Raw genomic sequence first — 10,038 nt, forward strand, 5'->3', positions numbered from 1 at the left:
ATAAAATGGCAGTTTATTCAAATTTGGCTGTAGAAATGACTTGCTCTGCACTTTATGCAACTTTATTATGTAACAGAGATTAGTGTACATCCAGGCCTTCTCATATATTGAGGCCTGGATGTTAGATATAACATCCAGGCCTATCTCATATATTGGCTGGTAATGGTTCTAAGAAAGAGAGAAAAGACGTTTAATAACATTTAATAACATAAAGCTGGATTATTTTGGTGGTCAGAAGAGGGGTTATATGAAATTCTAATAAAACATGTGTCCAAAAAAAAAAAAAAAACTCATTAGAAAAAAACTAATATTAGAAGTGAACAAAAATAAAAAATATGATCGCATATGACATATTTAGTTTTTAATTTATTATTATATTTATATTCCGTATTTTTTATCTCTAATGCATCTAACCTAATGAATTAGGCTAGTTCTCTCTCTCTCTCTCTCTTTTATGGAATGGCATGCAGGAAATGTAGAAATGAAGAAAGATATCACTATCATTAGACTCACATTGAAGTCACATAAGCAACTAAAATAAATGTGTTCAAACAGTAGGTTACTACATTAAAATGGACAATAACGAGGTCAAAAGGCGACATGAACAAAAAGAAGCAAGTCGGTCAATCTTTTCATCACTGGAAGGAGCAGAGATCTTCAAAACAGGTGCTTATCTTGCTTCTGTGGGGCAGGTAAATATATTGCTAAAGAAAGAAGGGGCGTGTCTAACTCACAAAGTTTTATGAGGTCGGAATAATCGTAATTAGGTTAGTTGCTTTTAGTCGAAATTCTAGATGATACACACGTTGCCAAGTTGTGCCGTTTTTAAGTCTGCAGTGAATGGTAATGAATGGGTTTTCAAGATAGCCTGTTTTGATTTCACTCATTTGTAACTGAACATTGCTTTTATACCATGTAAATTAAAGCTAATTTTTCATCATTTTATTTAATTTTTTGGGCTGGGTCTGTCTTATATATCTGATTTGAATATGTGACATTGTATGAATAAATAATGAACATTTAAAATAAAACTTCCCAACTTTTAAACACAAATTATCTAGGAGGACTTGAATGCACCAAAAATAGTCACAGCGGAAATTCTAAAGCAGTTTACATAGTTTACAGCACCAGGAAAAGTTTGTTAATGCACTTCAGATAATTTTCCATGCTTACCAAATTAAACTGTTTAAAGTTGTATTAGTCTACACACATCAGCAACTTACTGTAAAATAAATCCTTACTGAAGGAAGATTTTGAGCACTTGAATAGAGCGTGGACATTGTTTTCAATGTTTGCTGATCCCTTATGCAGAAATTAACCATGTGCCTGTTTGCAACATGGCTGCAAACATGTCTTTTTCTCTGTCGGTTCTCCGGATTAGAGGTAATGAAGTGGCCCGGAGGGGAAAAGACCACTTCACTCTAAACCACAGTGTGATCAAAAAAGGAAAATTGTGAAGATTTTACATTTTTCGCTGAAGATATATCAGGTAATGTCAGCTATCACATCATGTACAGTAAACTGCACAGTGCAGTGCAGTAAGTCTTACCTAAATAGCTATTGGTAGTACTTTAATTAACGTCCAAACAAACATGCATTTCATTAGCAAAACTATTGTCAGAGCACACATTGCCTAAATGCTGTTATTTACAATGTTTACCTTGTTAAACTTATAGCATGTATTGTATTATGGACATGCGCATTATAGCTTAACCGTAACACTATCTGTTTTCAAAATGGTTTAGATTTTCAAGCTACTTTTTCCAATACTTTTATGACATACTGACATTCAACTTTACTTTTTATTCTTCTGCTAAATGCTGCTGCTTGTCAATGTGTGTTTGACTCAATTACAGGCCCAATAGAGTGTTTATAGTTTTATTCGTTGCATTTGTTGTACATTTCTTTTATGAGTTTAATGCTGTCGCCCATGTAGAGATGCATTGTTTTGTGCCAAATAAATACTGCTTTGATTGTAAAAAAAAAAAAAAAAAAAAAAAAAAAACCTCAGTTTGTAGTTATATTTTTAAAAGATGTTGCTCCCTTAATTAGCCTCAGTGCTGTCAAATACTTTTTCTTAGTAGCAATTAATTAATTCAAAAGAATTTAAAAGAAATTCATTTAAAATAACGAAGCATGACTGCATCCAGGTTTATCAAAGTTATAACCAAAGCTACAAACATGAAAAAAGTAGCTTCAAAGTTAGACAAAGAATGTCTACATTCTCAAACAAAGACCTTCATAACCAAGAATAGACCTTAATAATATAAGTCAAGTGTTACTTGATCCATCTTAGAAAGGGAAGGGCAAAATTACAGTTGAGCAAGTGAGCTGTCTGAATAATATAGAAAGAGCATGATGATGTATTGCAATGTGTGTGTGTGTGTGTGTGTGTGTGTGTGTGTGTGGTGTGTGTGTGTGCGACAGAGAGAGAAATACCGGCCAGTTATCATCATTCACCCTCACCGTAAGTAAACATAAATATTAATGAAAAAACATCACTCAACAAAGTCCTTTTGTACCTGGGCTTGTCAAGTTTGTCACTGATAAACAAAAGCAAGGTGAGTCTGGCATTGAGATGTATCGAAGGATAGGTAAAGAAAGGAAGGGAGAGAGGGGCGTGCAATATAGTACAGGTAAAAGCAGTGTTTGGATTTGCGGCACCATTCTAAACCCACCCTTAATAAGATTAATGTAGCCCCCAGCCATGCTGTTCCGCCTGGCAGAGGATCAATCGAAAAAAGGCAAGAGCATATTAAAAGGATTATAGATTAGCAATTAGATGTCTTTTGACTGGGGGAAAAAAGATACTCTGTGAGGTGAAATGTGGTTCTACTTTTTTCACCTTTGTCTAAGTAAGCAATTAAGAGGTAAAGGATGCAATACTGAGGAAACGAGACAGAGATTGATTTGGCAAGATGCTGAAGAGAGGAAATGACAGCTTTTTCCTGGTTGTCTGACTATCATCTGATCTGTCAAGAAGACTTTCCAGTCGTCAACAGCCGAGTCAAACCAAATCAATGCTGGGCTGAAGATATGTATGTGATTTAGCTGCTATGAAAATATTAGTAACATCCCTCTCACAATATATTACTTTCTACGAGAAAAAACACCTTTGGGTCAAAGACAAGACATCACGATTTTGGTGTCCGCATCAAATCAAATTTACAAAAGTGATTTTAAATGCATAGAAAACATTTAAATTCATGTTTTTTGTGAAAATAAAATGTCAATATTGTGGGTAATATAATGTGCTAAACTCTTTTCTTTGCATTTTAATGTTCTAAAAGGTTTTCTTTGCATTTTCAGACAAGTTTTTCTTTTTATGAAGTTATAAAGACCCAATTGCAGTTTGTTAAAGGTCATTTAGTGTAACAGGAAGATGCAGCCATTCTGAAATCATAAAAAAGAAGAAAACTGATTTGACAGTCTGTAACATCATCAAAAGGTGCCTTGAAGACCATGTGGTGCTGCAGCATTTTATTGTGTGTTAAAGTGAGTTTATTTCTATTAAATATTTGACAATTTCACCTTTTCATAGTGTATGTCCCCCACTTTTATTTATTTATATTTATTTATTATATAAGTGTTGCCAATAATTGTGATTAAATTTACTGCTCACTGTTTGATATGGCCATCTGATAATAGCCTGCAATAGAAGCTGAAGTAGAGGTTTCACATTTAGGGTAATATTTTTGTCATTCAGTGCAATGCAAATTCTCCGTTTCACCAAAGTGTCATCAATTACAGTAAATGGCAGTATACAGTAGATAACAATTTTAGCATCTTAATTATTTTTCAGATAAATGAGGAATGTTAAGCACGGACACATATTTTAAACTTAATTAATATTAATATTTTAATGCATTTTTTGTATTGTTTTATTTATTTTTATTTAGATGCCCATGAACAAAAAGAGTTGTTAGGCACTGCCAAAAGTCATTGCTGACCCAGTAGCTAGAGGCATTCTTAGCAAGAAGATCATAAAGGTATTGAGGATTTCAGCAGTCAGAATAATAATTTTCCAATACTTCTCAACAGAGCCCCGCTAACTATGTCGAGTTCAACTACAAATTCAAGAGAAGCCATTGAGGGGATTCTCAAAAATACCCTACAGTAAATACCCATCCTGATAACGTCAGTTATGTTGGCAAACAGATAATAAAGCTGCAATCAATAATATTTGGGGCCAGGCACATCAGAAACAAAGTGACCAGCTTTGCAAGAAGGGCAGGGAGCATCAAACAGTAGAATTAAATGCTTATTAATTTTCAACATCTGCTTCTGTCATAATTTACTTTGGAATATTATTAAAACAAATTTAATGAGACTAATTCACAATATTACAAACTAATGCTAAAAACATTGCAATTATGGGAACAATGACAATATTCTTTCCCTTTTGTCAAAATAACATTTAGAGTAATAAACCATGGTCATTCAGCGTAACAGATATATTTATGTAAAAATAAAACAATTATTGTGACCTGATTCATATATTTCAAATTATTTTTGATCATGCTAAAATATATTATATTTTCACTTCCTTCCAAAAACTGAGTAAAACCTAGTGGGTTGAAGGATAGTATAAAGATTTAAAATGACAATTAATTAGTATTTTGGGGCTGTACTGTGATCTTTAAAGACAGTCTTTTAATATGTCATTAAATGATTCTTGTTCTAAATATGCTTGGCAAGATTATTTATAAACTATTGTCACACTAAATGGCATTTTAGTGGGTGTTTTCTGTAAATCATGGTAAAAATGTGTGATATTCATTATTTTTCGCTCAGAAAAATAATAATTAAAACAAAAAGGACACACACTAATGTGCATAAAAAAATTAAAAAATAAATTAATTTTTTGATGCTTGATAACTTCTTTTCGTCTTTATGTTTATTTCCATTTTTAATCGGATCGCGTTAGGCCGCTTTAGGAGGTCCTGTCAATCATTTCAGTGTAATGACACCTGATGGACCTTCTCATGCTGAAACACATCCAGCAACTTATTTTGGGTTGTTGTGGCTCTTTTTCCATTGGTTGATTTCACAAAGTACAGCTCTAGACAACTGCTTGGGTGGGAAGTGTCCAATGTATATTGATTTATAGCCCACCTCACCCCCATGTTTTACTAGTGGTGTAGAATGCAGTGTGCAAGTATGTCCACTAACAAATGGACTACTTCATTGGTTGTGACAGCTCCATTGGGTTTGATGGACAGGAACTAATTTCTCCATCATATGCAAATAAAAACAAAAAGAATGGGACAGCATAAGTTGCTTATTAGAGCCAGGTGTTGAGCAAACCCTATAAATGCTAATATCCCCTGTGTTCCCGGCTGCAGCTTTCAGCTCTTTTGGTGACAAAACCAAAATTTCTAGTACCGTTTCTATTGGGGCAAGTGGCAAAAGGAGCAGTGCACTTAAGAAGATTCAATTAAAGATAAATAGATTTGTTGGCAGTCTAATTTTAATTATTGCTACAAAGAGTGCAATTTCTAAATTATCTTGGCCCAAGTTAACTGTAGTTAGATTATGTATTTTGTTTGGTATAAACATTGATAACATAATGAGGTGCAATCTAATTAGTGTTCCCCATTTTTAAACACTCTATCAAAACATCTAAGAAATAATGGGCAAAGCTACAATATAAACCTATTATCCAAGCAAAATGTACCATACTATATGACAGTAACCAGCAGTGGCTTCTTCAAGTCTTATGAAATAATATAATTTTTTATCATTTCAGGTATAAAAGCTTCCGGAAAAGTTCACCCAAAAATTAAAATTTGCTGAAAACGTACTCCCCCTCAGGCCATTCAAGAAGTAGATGAGTTTGTTTCTTCATTGGAACAGACATTTAGCATTACATCACTCTTTCACCTTTGAATCATCTGCAGTGAATAGGTGCAAATAGCTGTTAAACCATCACAATAATACACAAGTAATACTAAAATACTAAATAATAAAGGTGCTTAAAAGTTTCATCACAGCGATGCCATAGAAGAACCATTTTTGGTTCCAGAAAGAACCATTGAGTCAACGGTTCTTTAAAGAACCATCTCTTTCTTCACTTTTTATGATCTGAAGAACCTTCTTTCGCCAAAAAAAGAATCTTTTGTGAAACAGAAAGGTTCTTCGGATGTTAAAGGTTCTTAATGGAACCGTTTAGACAAAAAGGTACTTCTATGGCATCGTAAAGCACCTTTATTTTTTAAGAGTGATCCACACAACTAGTCCACCAATTAATGTCATGGGAAGTGAAAATCTGTGTGTTTGTAAGTTCATCTTGGATGGCCTGAGAGTACATTTTCAGCAAATTTTCATTTTTGGGTGAACTATTCTTTTGAACTAAAGTGCACTTTTAAAGGAACATTTTGATGTTACAACTCTTGTCCTGAGAGCAACCTTTCAGCCAATGATTTTCTTCTAGGTTTTCTGTACAAATGACCTGATACACTTGTCAGAACTACTTCTAAGCCTCCTTTGGCCATCAGATGTCAAACATGGTTGTGCACCCACGTTTTTCTCCCTGGTAACTGGAGCAGCATTGACTTTGACTGATAACACTGATGCAATACAGCTACATCATGTGCACCTGTGTGTTGCCTCATGCTTGTTTATATGGCACGTTGCTTTTGTAGCTGCTACATTTGTCCTCTGCCTGGCTGTTCATACTTCCATGCTCTCACTCACTGCGTTCAGTCCATATAAGTTCTCATTGGTTTGTTGGCATGTAGTTGATTTCACGTGCAAGCAGGGGTGTAAATTTCACCTAACAGTAATAATACAGACAATAAACATAAAATTGTTCAAGAGCAATTTTTGAAGGGGACACAAATAATACAGCCAAAATTGTACTTGTACGGATAGATGTGTATAGCATGGAGACTGTGTTTAAATATGAGTTCGGTTCATATTGTTCACCACGCGGTCATATTATAATTATTATTTTGTGTCCTCCCCATAGTATTTAGGTTTCATCTAGGACTGAGGACTTCTCTTTAGATATTCACTGATCTGCCACTTAACATCATATTGAGCAAAACCCAACACATCGGTAGGTCTACAATATTTGCCTAATATCAGTTCAGGCTTATCGCCGTGTCAGTTATAGTGGGTGACAAGCTACGGAATTAAGCTTGGTAACCTTATAATTGCTCACAGAAAAATACATCGGATATCATCATTTTTTGTCATTTATTAATGATCTGTTTAATACATCTGTATTAAATAGAAAGAATCATTTCACATGATGTGTGTATATGTATATATATATATATATATATATATAGACATATAATAGCCTTGACAGCCTAAGTTACTTACAAATAACTACTGAAGAACTTTACTCTCTCCCACCGGGCTTGTGTGTGTATCGGTAAAGGTGGAAAGGAGGCAGTGGACCAAATCACTGTGAGGCAAGGGAGGGGGACTGAAAACATTTCTGAACTTAAAACGCTTTTTTGCATTTATTTTGTTTTACTACTTACACAATTATTTTAAGTATATGCCCATTATTATAATTTACAATACACAGAGTCACTTGTAATTACTTGTATTATTAGGGGGGTCAACCCTCTGATGGGGGGGGGTCCTGTCCCCACTGTCCCCTATTTACCCCGATTTGCGCCTATGCGCGCAAGTTAAGCTGTATGTGATCTTGAATACCGTAAATCACGAACTTCACTAAAAGTTTTCTCAAACAAAGCAAACAAGTAAGAAGTCCACTTCTTACTTGTCATCTCTAATAAATTAGACAACATACTCAGTTAATGGAGATATTTGCTGTATATTAACTCTTGCTTTCTCTTTTTGCTTTCTTAAATGTTTCTCTTAAAAAGAATAAATGAAAATACAAACGAGACAGTTGCTGACATAGAATGTGATGTGATGTTTGAACTCAGACTGAAATATTTGACTTTTGATTAGAAAGGTATTTTGGAAAAACTGAGCATAGTATGAGAGATTATTGAAATCTAAAAGAGACACATTTTAGGTTATCTGAAGCAGGAGTGTAAAGCAATAGTTTACATAGTATTATTAGTTTAAATAATAATTTGATCTCATTAGATGACAAAATTGAGATATTACAGAGATTAAATATCTTGTTTAAAATGTTCATTTCAAAAACTCTGAAATAAAATCAAGTTCACTCCAATGAATGTGCGCGGCCTAAAGTTAACTGAATGATACTGTTATTTAGGATGATAAAAAATATGCATATTAAAGAAATCCTCATTCTGATTTCAACATTACATGATATTTAAATACAGAATATGATATATTATGTGATATGATATGATAATACAGAGTTGAAAGAGTTGAAATGATGAAGAAATTCATGTTATTGTTTATTTAATTTATACATCAAACTAAGCAATAGAACACATCAAAATCAAAATGTTAAATAAAGCTTTCTTCAGTACCCTGATGAACTGACAGGCTCTATACAGTGTCTGCACACCTCAGGCAATATTGTAAGTATGTCCTTTTCTCCTCGTTTTCTTTGAGTGGCCATCTTCATCAGTGAATCCTGACAAAATCCCAGCATGCATAATGGCGGCTGTCAGCCTGGCTGTAAGTGAGACCATGAAGAACTTCCTCTAGAGTCATCGTTATCATGTGTAAAGCCTTGTACTTAGCCCTGTCACCTGTAATTAGCATCAATGGAAAGCAGCCGTGGAGTTGACACATTGTTCTATGACAGCCTGTCAAAGCATCTCTCTCTCTGTGCCTCCCTCTGTCGTTCGACGAGGGGACAGTCAACACTGAGAGGAGATGTTTGCTGTTACTTCTGAGGCTCAAATGGATATTTTTCATGTTACGTCACCCGCACGTCTCACTTAGTATTTTATTTACTATCTGTTTGATGGAAATGGCCTGTCAGCAGTGTCAGATAGTTACGCAAAGATTGATTTCTTCTATCTTGAAACATTTTCTATTGGATTCTGACACTTAATTGTGTCAAAGATTGATCTACTGTAATTACTGAATCAGAGGTTATGAATAGAGCAAAAGATTTCCCCAGCGATTTCAGTGGACTCTGGCTTCCTTATTTCGTAATTTAGTAATCATTTGGTTATCCATAGCAATTTAGAAGCCATCTCTTTTAGTGCCTTTGGGCACAACGGTGATTGAAAACTCAACAGCTTCTCAAATGATGAATTATGAAGAACCTGCACCTAAAAAAGTACAGTTATAATAATAAAACTAATAATAGTAACTTATACAAATATTTTAGAGATGTTTTAAAATTAAGAAAAAAGAAAAACTAAAAAACTAATCTGAATCTTTTTTTTCATGGCTAAAAAATATTAAAAATAAAACATACTTTTAGTGCCAGTTCTCGTTGACACCCCTAGTGAAAAAGTTATATGTTTAAAACACATTTATTTCATACTAAGTATAGTTCAAATCTATTAATATATTTACTGCCATATCACTCTAGACTTACTTATATAAACAAAATTATAATTAATTTGGAGTACAACTTGTGCACACTGTATGTTTCTTAATTTTAAGATTAAAATGTGTTTTAATGTCACTATTGATGAATATTGTATGATCTTTGAATAACATCAGTCTTTAAATGCAAGCTATTTCGAGTGTACCTGAAGTATTCTTGCAGTAGATCCACGTTTAGCACGATCAGATATACTTCAGCACATCTTTAGTTGGACTTCAGAACTACTTCCGCACAATTGAAGCACATTAAGTATAGAATTAGTTATTCCAGATTAGCAGACTTTAAGTAAACCAGTTTAGTATACTTAAAGAAAGGTATTTTTTTACCGTTTTTTTAACCTTCTTTCGCCACAAAGAACCTTTTGTGAAACAGAAAAATTCTTCGGATGTTAAAGGTTCTTTATGGAACCATTTAGACAAAAAAAGTACTTCTATGACCTTGTGAAGCACCTTTATTTTTAAGAGTGTACTTAGCATGAAATAAATGTATTTTAAATACATTTTAGTGTATTTCTTTTTTATTTTCCTTCTTGTATGCATCATGTGTTGGCAAAGTGAAGAAAATGTGTT

Source organism: Barbus barbus (assembly GCF_936440315.1).
Source record: "Barbus barbus genome assembly, chromosome: 27".
Classification (NCBI taxonomy): Eukaryota; Metazoa; Chordata; class Actinopteri; order Cypriniformes; family Cyprinidae; genus Barbus; species Barbus barbus.